Here is a 13,322-nt window from a genome sequence, read left to right on the forward strand (position 1 = left end):
ACACATTTCGGGAAGGCTTGCTTATGCAAGAACGAATAGGCATGAATACCAAATAGACTTCACTTCCCTTTTAGAAATGGTTGTATAGAGACAATCCAGAACATGGTGATCTCCATCTTCCTGGGAGGCGTGAGGAGTTTTAGGCACAGCCCCTTAATGACTATAGAAAGAAGTTGTGCCGGACTGCCACTGGCGGAGTATAATGAATGTTCTCGTTTTCAGCCGTTTTCAATTTGTGTCGTTATGGCCCCCGGCCGCTGCCACGTCGCCACAATGTTAAGTTCAGCAGTGAGGTTAGATCAATTTGTTTGCTAAACAGTATAATTGTGCTTTAGCTCCATTGGCAGCACACGCTTAAAAGGGCCAATTTGAGGAACATGGAGAGAGTCTCGCACAGAGAAGCCAAAATTGCTCTCTTCTGAAATTGCACAGCAAAACTATTCATTTGGAGAGAGAATTTATATATTTTCTCTAAACACTAAAAGCCATTAAATCTGTGATTTGTTGACATTTCAGTGAGGGCCTTTTTGCATATTTAAAATCCTGAACAATGTGCTGAGGATTATTTCTCAATATTTGCTCACCGGAGAGAATTAACCTGCTGTATTAAAATAATTTTTAGAAGTAAACACTTCTGGACTCCAGCTTCTGTTTCAGTGAACTGCTGTGTTTGCTGGCGTAGGGCACTGTTATTGTGAGACAAACATGTTGAAGTAGTTGATTTGGAGCGTATTATACACCTTCTACCCAAATATTGGCTACAGCTGAAGTATGAAATCGACAGGATAGGCTAGGCATAGAGGTATGTGTCAACAAGCTACAATCGATGTGATTAGAGCTCTATAAAACTCTAATTCCCTTTGGTAAGGGACTATTTTTTTTTAACAAAACATTGACGTCTTCTGACATTTAGCTGGACAAATGAGTTTTCTCCAGCACGCCTGTGTTACTGAGATATGAGGGGATGCCGAGTCACAAACCTATTGCTTCTGCCATCAGAGTCCCAGCAGACTTCCGAAGACCAATAACACTGTTCTGTTGTTGAAAGGCAATGATCCTAATAGACTATGTCCTCGGTCATTATTTAATGTCAAGCCTTACTGTACTTCAAAGGTTCCCTGTGTTCCTTGTCATGTCAATCAACCTCAGTTTTTTTCCGTGTCTATTTCTGTCTTATTCGTGTTCTTTGTTATTCACTCTTTATTGAAGTCACTGCCTTCCCTGATGAAGATGGTAGAATTTTTAGAGATTTGGTGACATACTAGGTGACAGATGACACAACAGAGCCATCGCTCCTAGCATTGGTTGTTAATCAACGGCTGTGTTAATGACTCATATAGATTCATTTTAAATCCTCTCCACCTCATGATTCAAGTACAAACACACACATGTGCACTAACATCAAATCAAATCAAATTGTATTACTCACATGTGCAGGTGACTAATACGCATTGCTACAGATGTGAGTGCTACGGGTCTGTAGTAATTTAGTCAGGTTACCTTAGTTTTCTTTGGCACCGGGGCTATGGTGGTCTGCTTAAAACATGTTGGTATTACAGACTCGGACAGGGAGAGGTTGAAAATGTCAGTGAAGACAGCTGGTTGGTCAGCGCATGCTCGCAGTACCCATCCTGGTAATCCATCTGGCCCTGCAGCCTTGTGAATGTTAACCTGTTTAAAGGTCTTACCCGCATCGGCTGCGGAGAGCGTGATCACACAGTCTTCCGGAATAGCTGGTGCTCTCATGCATGTTTCAGTGTTATTTGCCTCGAAGTGAGCATAGAAGTAGTTTAGCTCGTCTGGTAGGCTCGTGCCACGCTCACGCACGTGCGCATACACACACCCTTGCATACCCCCACACACCCTAAACTCACTACTGTATAAAAGCAAGTCTTCATACTTTGCCTGCTGTGACACATCTCATTATAAGAAAAGAATACTTGCACCCCAGGTAACACAGCCTTCCCAATGTTCCTTCTCATCTCAGCAACAGTCCTAATTAATATAGGGTTATGTAATGGCCTTGGCAGTGATTTACAGTTATTAGGCCACTGAAAGGTTAATTGCCAGGTCTGCTCCCACGTCCACTGCAGTCAGACAACTCACTGAACTGGCCCATTGCCTTTAATACTGATACTTACCACTGAAGCAGACCTTCTCGGTCATGGCAAAGAGAACATGGTTCTGACCGAAAAGGTTCTTTGTTCATGTGAAAAAGTAGACATGTAATATTGTACACTTACAGCATTGCAATGCAATGTAAGTAAGATTCTTCAGGTGTTGCAGAAGTGAAATCTTGCTAATCTGGTATTCATCAGAACAAATTAGATCAAAACACAGTCCTATCTGGTTGTGCATTGCCAATGGATGTTGCTTTGACTGAAACGTCTGTTCACATTGTCAATGAAACTTAATCAACTAGTTGAGGCCTCCTTCACTGGCAAGTCTCACCCGTCATTTCAACTTGAGTGACCAGTCTGCCTGAAGATTTTGTATTTATTTTTTAATCGCTTTGGTAATTTGTATATAATTGCAACAGGTGTAATGTCTGTAATCTAATGTAAGAAAATCAAACAAATGAAATGAATGAAAATAAACAAGGTTTGGCATTACAGTTATCGCTTTGGTACTATTTTCACAAGTATGTGGTACATTTTCACAACACTTAGTACAGAACTGGTCACAGAGCCAGTCTTTCATTCAGAACCTGTCATTGTGCATTCATTTTGATTGTAAATATATCACCACACAACCATTGATTTGAAATGTAATGAGAACATTAGTTTAAACGCCAAAAGACAACATAATGATAGCTTTTCAATGTAGTCTTTTTAACTACCAGTTAATCCAATAGAAAACATATGCGTTTCAAGTCACCCTTAGAAGTGCTTAAACTAATATGCTACAATACTGTAAATTACAACGTTTTTACGTTGGGTAATGTAAGTGTATTGCCTAACAAAATTGACAGAAAGTATAAGGGCACAAGGCGAGACCCAGATGCAGACACGGGAGGCAGATGGTTTGACTCTTTGGTATTTATTAAACAATCCAAAAGGGTAGGCAAGAGAATGGTCATGGACAGGCAAAATGTAAAAACAAGTTCAGAGTCCAGGAGGTACAGAGTGGCAGGCAGGCTCGAGGTCCAGGCAGGCAGAATGGTCAGGCAGGCAGGTACGGAGTCCAGAAAACAGGCAAAGGTCAAAACCGGGAGGACTAGCAAAAAGAGAATAGAAGCAGGAGTACGGAAAAACACTCTGGTTGACTTGAAAAACAGACAAGACGAACTGGCACAGAGCGACAGGAAACATAGGGATGTATACACCAGGGAAAATAAGCGACACCTGGAGGGGGTGGAGACAATCACAAGGACAGGTTAAACAGATCAGGGTGTGACAGAAAATCTATAATTTCCATCATATCTATGCAATGTGTAATCAAAGGTGTGATCAATGAAGACATCCTCTACAATTAATCATGCAGAAGAACGTTACAATCAGATATGATGGCAACATGGTTGTACCGTCTGTAATCAAATGTTAGAAATTAAATGAAACAAATGAAATGAGTAAAAATCAAACAAGTTTAGCACTAATTAATTTTCATCAAGCCCATCTTGAGCATTTGGGTATAAATTCTCATCCACATCTCAGTATATTTACTCATTGTGAATGTACAGTGGGGAAAACCTTTTGGCAAGGCAATTCCAAGCTTGACATTGGTCTGCATTGATCTCGTCTCATGCCTCATCCATGGCCAGAAGGAGGGTGGCACACTCATGGGGACGATCGATCGTACACCTTCCACCTCCATGCTGAAAATAATTCCTCAGTAGGGTTGAGGAAAGGAGAGTATGGGGGCAGGTATAGGGTCACCAAACGGGGATGGGCCCGAAGCCATGCCTGAACCACCTCTGCATCGTTGAGCCTGACACTGTCCCAAACATTGAAATGGGTAACCCCTTCCCCTTAACAGGCCTGCTCAATTTAATTGAGAAACAATGCGGTGTGCAACGTTATAGGATCCAAGTAATGGCCTACATCCTACCACACCATCTTCCGTGACAGTAATGGCCTACGTCCTACCACACCATCTTCCGTGACAGCTGCAACGTGTTGTCCAGGCACTTGGACGGTCGCCAGTTGGCCGATGAGGTTCTGCCCATGGCACTGAGTTTTGGCCAGGTTGAAGCCCACTTCATCAACAAAGAAACTGTGTACTTGGGATGGTTCAATCAAGCACCATTACCCTGTAAAAATATATTTGGGTTAGTTATTTTTTACACTATAGTTACAATATGATATTGTGAAGTAGCATGTGCATCAAATAGTAACAGTAATACAGTATATAGTGCTGTACATGAACATACTCTTCCCCCAGTTTTTTCACCCGATTTCTCTCAAAAGGCACAAGGTAAATGTGTTGTATAGATACAGTGCCTTGCAAAAGTATTCGGCCCCCTTGAACTTTGCGACTTTTTGCCACATTTCAGGCTTCAAACAAAGATATAAAACTGTATTTTTTTGTGAAGAATCAACAACAAGTGGGACACAATCATGAAGTGGAACGACATTTATTGGATATTTCAAACTTTTTTAACAAATCAAAAACTGAAAAATTGGGCGTGCAAAATTATTCAGCCCCTTTACTTTCAGTGCAGCAAACTCTCTCCAGAAGTTCAGTGAGGATCTCTGAATGATCCAATGTTGACCTAAATGACTAATGATGATAAATACAATCCACCTGTGTGTAATCAAGTCTCCGTATAAATGCACCTGCACTGTGATAGTCTCAGAGGTCCGTTAAAAGCGCATAGAGCATCATGAAGAACAAGGAACACACCAGGCAGGTCCGAGATACTGTTGTGAAGAAGTTTAAAGCTGGATTTGGATACAAAAATATTTCCCAAGCTTTAAACATCCCAAGGAGCACTGTGCAAGCGATAATATTGAAATGGAAGGAGTATCAGACCATTGCAAATCTACCAAGACCTGGCCGTCCCTCTAAACTTTCAGCTCATACAAGGAGAAGACTGATCAGAGATGCAGCCAAGAGGCCCATGATCACTCTGGATGAACTGCAGAGATCTACAGCTGAGGTGGGAGACTCTGCCCATAGGACAACAATCAGTCGTATATTGCACAAATCTGGCCTTTATGGAAGAGTGGCAAGAAGAAAGCCATTTCTTAAAGATATCCATAAAAAGTGTTGTTTAAAGTTTGCCACAAGCCACCTGGGAGACACACCAAACATGTGGAAGATGGTGCTCTGGTCAGATGAAACCAAAATTGAACGTTTTGGCAACAATGCAAAACGTTATGTTTGGCGTAAAAGCAACACAGCTGAACACACCATCCCCACTGTCAAACATGGTGGTGGCAGCATCATGGTTTGGGCCTGCTTTTCTTCAGCAGGGACAGGGAAGATGGTTAAAATTGATGGGAAGATGGATGGAGCCAAATACAGGACCATTCTGGAAGAAAACCTGATGGAGTCTGCAAAAGACCTGAGACTGGGACAGAGATTTGTCTTCCAACAAGACAATGATCCAAAACATAAAGCAAAATCTACAATGGAATGGTTCAAAAATAAACATATCCAGGTGTTAAAATGGCCAAGTCAAAGTCCAGACCTGAATCCAATCGAGAATCTGTGGAAAGAACTGAAAACTGCTGTTCACAAATGCTCTCCATCCAACCTCACTGAGCTCGAGCTGTTTTGCAAGGAGGAATGGGAAAAAATGTCAGCCTCTCGATGTGCAAAACTGATAGAGACATACCCCAAGCGACTTACAGCTGTAATCGCAGCAAAAGGTGGCGCTACAAAGTATTAACTAAAGGGGGCTGAATAATTTTGCACGCCCAATTTTTCAGTTTTTGATTTGTTAAAAAAGTTTGAAATATCCAATAAATGTCGTTCCACTTCATGATTGTGTCCCACTTGTTGTTGATTCTTCACAAAAAAATACAGTTTTATATCTTTATGTTTGAAGCCTGAAATGTGGCAAAAGGTCGCAAAGTTCAAGGGGGCCGAATACTTTCGCATGGCACTGTACCTGGTGGCTCTTCAAAAGGCGGACGATGTTTGGTAGGCGGATGGCTGCCACATTGGCAAAGTTCATAGTTCTCCTCAATGGGAGAACAGCTGGACAGCTGTTTATCATTCCTGGTCCTCACCATTTCCACCACTGCCAAATCCTGTTGGTTGGTCAGCACACGGCCACCACCATGGGGTCTTCTGTCGATTCTGAAGGTAGAACAGAGTATACTGTCAATTGATCATACTGTAAGAATACTGTAACATGTTTTGTGAATTTACACGCATTTATAATATGCACACTATCGGTCAAAAGTTTTAGAACATCTCCTTATTCCATGGTTTTTATTTATTTATACTATTTCTATATTGTAGACATCAAGACTATGAACTAACACACATGGAATCATGTAGTAACCAAAAAAGTGTTCACCAGGCTCCCCTGCCTCAGCCGGCTCATCGGACTTTCATGCCTCAGCCGGATCACCAGGCTCCCCTGCCTCAACCGATCTGTCAGGTTCCCACGCCACAGCTGACTCGACAGGTTCCCGTACCTCAGCTGAAGTGACAGGTTCTTGCGCATCAGCAGGGGTGACAGGTCTGCTCCTGACCCCAGATTCGTCCCCTTTGACAGCGTCCTGCGGCTGGAGCCGTGTGTCGGGGAGGGGGCACTGTCACATATACTCCCTCTCCGGCCTCTAGGTCATCAGGCTGCTGATTATCCCACACACCTGTCACCATCGTCTCACGCACCTGCGCTATATGACACTCACCTGGACTCCATCACCTCCATGATTATCTTCCCTATATCGGTCACTCCCCTTGTTTTGTTCCCCCTCAGGTGTTATTGACTCTGTTTAATGTCGGTGCGTTGTTTGTTTTGTGTTCATTGTTTCTTTTATTTATTAAAACTCACTCCCTGAACTTGCTTCCCGACTCTCAGCCCACTCGTTACAAGTAGTCACCTGGAATGCATTTCAATTAACAGGTGTGCCTTCTTAAAAGTTCATTTGTGGAATTTCATGCATTTTACCCAATCAGTTGTGCTATGACAAGGAAGGGGGGGTATACAGAAGACAGCCCTATTTGGTAAAAGATCAAGTTCATATTATTTCAAGAACAGCTCAAACAAGCAGAGACTTTAAGACATGAAGGTCAGTCAATACAGAAAATTTCAAGAACTTCAATTGCAGTCACAAAAACCATCAAGCGCTATGATGAAACTGGCTATCATGAGGACCGCCACAGGAAAGGAAGACCCAGAGTTACCTCTGCTGCAGAGGATAAGTTCATTAGAGTTACCAGCCTCAGAAATTGTAGCCCAAATAAATACTTCAGAGTTCAGGAACGGACACATCTCAACATCAACTGTTCAGAGGAGATTGTGTGAATCAGGCCTTCATGGTTGAATTGCTGCAAAGAAACTACTACTAAAGGACACCAATGAGAAGAAGAGACTTGCTTAGGCCAAGACATAAGAGCAATGGACATTAGACCGGTGGAAATCTGTCCTTTGGTCTGGAGTTCAAATTTTAGATTTTTTGGTTCCAACTGCCATGTCTTTGTGAGACGTGGTGTGCGTGAATGGATGATCTCCATATGTGTTTTCCCCACCATGAAGCATGGAGGAGGAGGTGTTATGGTGTGGGGGTGCTTTGATGGTGACACTGTCAGTGATTTATTTAGAATTCAAGGCCACTTAACCAGCATGGCTACCGCAGCGATACACCATCCCATCTGGTTTGGGCTTAGTGGGACTATCATTTGTTTTTCAACAGGACAATGACTCAACACACCTCCAGGCTGTGTCAGGGTTATCTGACCAAAAAGGAGAGTGATGCATCAGATGACCAGTCCTCCACAATCCCTCGACCTCAACCAAATTGAGATGGTTTGGGATGAGTCGGACCGCAGAGTGAAGGAAAAATAGCCAACAAGTACTGAGCATATGTGGGAACTCCTTCAAGATAGTTGGAAAAGCATTCCAAGTGAAACTGGTTGAGAGAATGCCAAGAGTGTGCAAAGCCGTCATCAAGGTGATCTCAAATATAAAATATATTTTGATTTGCTTAACACTTTTTTTTATTTACTACATGTGTTATTTCATAGTTTGTCTTCACTATTATTCTAAATTGTAGAAAATAGTAAAAATAAAGAAACCCTTGAGTAGGTGTTTTAAAACTGTAAATAGTGCATATCATGCAGACTTACTGGTTTTCTTGGCGAAATATTCATGATCTGATTGACAGTTGATCTTTTCAGATTGGGGTGAACTAATCTGGCAGCCTCTGCCAGAGGCCTCCGTTTACCATATGGTCAACAACAATGGCCCGGACTTCATTAGGCACAACCGTTCCCTGCCGTCTGCCTCCCTCTCTCTGATGTCCACCTGTCTGACGAGGCCCATGCCTTTTTTTTATTTTATTTTATCCCCTTTTCTCCCCAATTTCGTGGTAAACAATTGTTAGTAGTTACTATCTTGTCTCATCACTACAACTCCCGTACGGGCTCGGGAGAGACAAAGGTCGAAAGCCATGCGTCCTCTGAAACACAACCCAACCAAGCCGCACTGTTTCTTAACACAGCGCGCATCCAACCCGGAAGCTAGCCGGAGGAGACACCGTGCACCTGGCGACCTGGTCAGCGTGCACTGTGCCCGGCCCACCACAGGAGTCACTAGTACGAAGAACACTTAAACAAAAAAACAACAAAACGAATAAGACGACCGTGACCGCTATATAAACAATGTGCAAAATAACATAGACAATAACCCACGAAATACCCAAAGAAGATGGCTGCCTAAATATGGTTCCCAATCAGAGACAACGATAAACACCTGCCTCTAATTGAGAACCAATCTAGGCAACAATAGACCAACATAAACACCTAGATGAAAACAACCCCACAAATCTACAAAACCCCCTAGACAGTACAAACACCCTAGAATAAGACAAAAACACACATATCACCCATGTCACACCCTGACCTAACCAAAATAATAAAGAAAACAAAGAATACTAAGGTCAGGGCGTGACAAGATGTTTACACTGTACAAACACATTTTTATTTCTGTAGTTCTCAAAATCCATATATAGTAGGCAATCCAGTTTACCAAACGGTTAAATTATTAACCATTAAGCACAGTTGAATTAAGTGATGGTCAAATGTATTTAAGCAAATGAGAAGAGAATCATATGAAAAGCATTTCTTTATGAAAGGCAATTACTTTATATGAAAGGTATTTCACGATGAAACACTGATTAGGTTTGGTGGGAAGATCACGGTGTGATTTTATGTATTGAACTCAGTCAATTGAAGATGTGCTTAAAGTTTTTGGATTTTCTGTTTTGAGTTATGTACTAGGAGTTGTGGAATTTAACCACATACTTGTGAAAGCAATAAAAAAAAACGAATATAGAAACTTAATTAATATAACACTATTGTATGTATCTCTATGGATACAGCACTTCAAAGCTATGTTCTCAACAAGTTACATTTTCATACTCCAAGCCCACAAGTCATTTAGAGCAAATAATGACCTCAAACTGTTACAGCTTTACAGATATAATGACTTGGTATAATAATGTATAACAAAGTAGTTGACTGTCCAGGGATGCTATTGAAGAATATAGTGTGTCTACAGCAAATGCATATTGACTTTAGGTTGATATCACACTATCTCTGTACATACTGCATATTAACTTTAGGTTGGTATCACACTATCTCTGTACATACTGTATATTCACTTTAGGTTGATATCACACCATCTCTGTACATACTGTATATTCACTTTAGGTTGATATCACACCATCTCTGTACATACTGTATATTCACTTTAGGTTGATATCACACTATCTCTGTACATACTGTATATTAACTTTAGGTTGATATCACACTATCTCTGTACATACTGTATATTCACTTTAGGTTGATATCACACTATCTCTGTACATACTGTATATTCACTTTAGGTTGATATCACACTATCTCTGTACATACTGTATATTGACTTTAGGTTGATATCACACTATCTCTGTACATACTGTATATTGACTTTAGGTTGATATCACACCATCTCTGTACATACTGCATATTCACTTTAGGTTGATATCACACTATCTCTGTACATACTGTATATTGACTTTAGGTTGATATCACACCATCTCTGTACATACTGCATATTCACTTTAGGTTGATATCACACCATCTCTGTATATAATGCATATTCACTTTAGCCTCTTAAAGATCGGACCCTTTTTTTTTTCAATTTTCACCTATGAGTGCCTTTACTTCTCAGCATCTGGCAGGAGGAGACGGACACACACTCAGAAATGGACACACGTGGGAGCATACACACACTCTCTCTCAGAGATGGACACACTCAGAGATGGACACACACTCTCTCTCAGAGATGGACACGCACACGCACTCTTTCTCAGAGATGGACACACACACACACACTCTCTCTCTTTCAGAGATGGACTCTCTCTCTCGCTTTCTCTCTCTCTCTCTCTCTCTCTCTCTCTCTCTCTCTCTCTCTCTCTCTCTCTCTCAGAGATGGACACACACTTACTCTCTGTCTGGATGAGCTGATCAGAACTGAGAGTGCCACACTGGGCTGTTCATAACAATTATGTCCACCCGGCTGCCATGCACAACCCCACAGGTGAAGTCATAATGGAGACCTGAGGCCGTTCTTTGCAGTCACAGCTATTTAGATTAATATTGGAACCTGAGTAGTCAGGAGCATCTGCATGGAGGCCAGGCTAAATACCCATTCCACTGGTTAGAATTGGATACAGAATGCCAATGTATGTGAGGCTATAATTATATCACTGGTCACACTGTTGTGTTTATCTTGTCATCTATCAAGCAAGAGTGAAGTATGTATTCAATCTTTTGTTTACATCTTCATTAGTCGTCCTTTCAAATCTGAAATGCACGCGTGAGAAGAATTATCCCACATGCCTTTATCCTAGCCTTAGTGGACAGCCTCAGCTGGTTCAGTCTTTTATATCTAGTTTTTACACAAGTTTCAAATTGAGTTTATTCTGGAGAGGACAGTTCAGACAGATGAGATATATTGTTTCAAAACTGGCTAAGAATAGAAAGTAAGTACCCGCGTTTACAAGACAGAGCTGATCTTACTCCCAGGAAAGGCCTGCTCGCTCCAAAGACCTCTCCATCACGGTTGACAACTCCTTGGTGTCCCCTCCCAGAGGTCAAAGAACCTTGGCGTGACCCTGAACAACACACTGTCATTTTCTGCAAACATCAAAGCAGTGACTCGCTGTTGAAGGTTCATGCTCTACAACATCCGTAGAGTATGACCTTTCCTCACACCGGAAGCGGCGCAGGTACTAATCCAGGCACTTGTCATGTTCTGTCTAGACTACTGCTACTCTCTGTTGGCTGGGCACCCATCAAACCCCTGTAATGTATCTAGAATGCTGCAGCAAGCCTGGTGTTCAACCTTACCAAGTTATCCCCTCCTCCGCACACTCCACTGGCTTCCAGTTGAGGCTCGCATCATCTTCAAGACCCGAACCTTACAAAGAAGCAAGGGGAAATGCCCCTCACTGCCTTCAGGCTGTGGTTAAACCCAACATCCCAACCCGGGCAATCCGTTCTGCCACCTCTGCTCTCTTGGCCCTCCCACCTCTACGAGAGGGCAGCTCCAGCTCAGCTCAGCTCAGCTCAGCCCAGCCCTGCCAAAGCTCCTCTCTCTCCAATGGCACCCCAATGGTGGAACAAGCTTCCCACGTAATGTCAGGACAGCTAAGAGTACCTGCCCAGCTTCTGAACATCTGAAAAGCGAATTATTAAAATGGTATCTTAAATAAATCTCACAGAAATTACTTGAGAAACATATTTTTTGTGTCTGACTACAGAATAACATTTCTGAATCACTAAAAATATGCACTTGTGCTAAGTCTGCAGTCTGCCTGCTATTTTCAGAAGGGGATAAGTGGCCAGAACAACAAAGCTTAGCGTAAACAACTAAACTGTCTTTATTTATATTTAAATAAAATCCAATTTTATTGGTCACGTACACATATTTAGCAGATGTTATTGCAGGTGTAATGAAATGCTTGTGTTCCTAGCTCCAACAGTGCAGTAGTATCTAACAGTGCAGTAGTATCTAACAGTGCAGTAGTATCTAAAAACGATTCACAACAATACACACAAATCTAAAAGTAAAATAATGGAATGAAGAATAACACAAACATTTCGGGGGTAATAATAACACACAAAAAAACAAAATACTGCAAAGTTGCTTCGGAGCTACAACCAGAGCTGCCATATCTGTCGACGTCATCGCCATAGAACAATTGTAAATAGTTATAGTTGAAAAAGTTTAGATAAATGGAAAGATTGATTGATTGATTGCTTGATAGGATAGGATAGGATAGGATAGGATAGCTTGAACAGTTCAAGAGTTACTATTACTGTTGGTGGATCATTTTATGCTAATTTAAATTGTTATAATTTATAAGGATACATTAAAAAAAAAGTTGTTTTAATGTCTGTAACTAAAGAGTTGTAGCATTTAACATTTCTACCACGATGTTGTTATAGTTGGTGTAAAGTTAAGAACGTACCGTAAGCTCACTCCACATCTAGCTTGAAATGACGCAGATGGAGCAATCAAATGAAATCTTTTTCCATAGATCAACGGTTGGTATATTGTCAAGGAGGGAAGCAATGTGTGTTTGCGAGCAGATTTGGAGCACTGGTTTGAGCCCAGCATGAGGACAGGGACAGTGTGTGAAGCTATACTGTTAGCTGCACACAGACATACAGTTGAAGTCGGAAGTTTACATACACCTTAGCCAAATACATTTAAACTCAGTTTTTCACAATTTCCGACATTTAATTTGAATAGAAATTCCCTGTCTTAGGTCAGTTAGGATCACCACTTTATTTTAAGAATGTGAAATGTCAGAATAATAATAGAGAGAGTAATTTATTTCAGATATTATTTTTTTCATCACATTCCCCGTGTGTCAGAAGTTTACATACACTCAATTATTATTTGGTAGCATTGCCTTTAAATGGTTGAACTTGGGTCAAATGTTTCGGGTAGCCTTCCACAAGCACCCAATAAGTTGGGTGAATTTTGGGCCATTCCTCCTGACAGAGCTGGTGTAACTGAGTCAGGTTTGTAGGCCTCCTTGTTCGCACACGCTTTTTCAGTTCTGCCCACACATTTTCTATAGGATTGAGGTCAGGGCTTTGTTATGGCCACTCCAATACCTTGACTTTGTTGTCCTTCAGCCATTTTG

Source organism: Oncorhynchus mykiss, chromosome 21 (assembly GCF_057628025.1).
Source record: "Oncorhynchus mykiss isolate SJ-2025 chromosome 21, ASM5762802v1, whole genome shotgun sequence".
Lineage (NCBI taxonomy): Eukaryota > Metazoa > Chordata > Actinopteri > Salmoniformes > Salmonidae > Oncorhynchus > Oncorhynchus mykiss.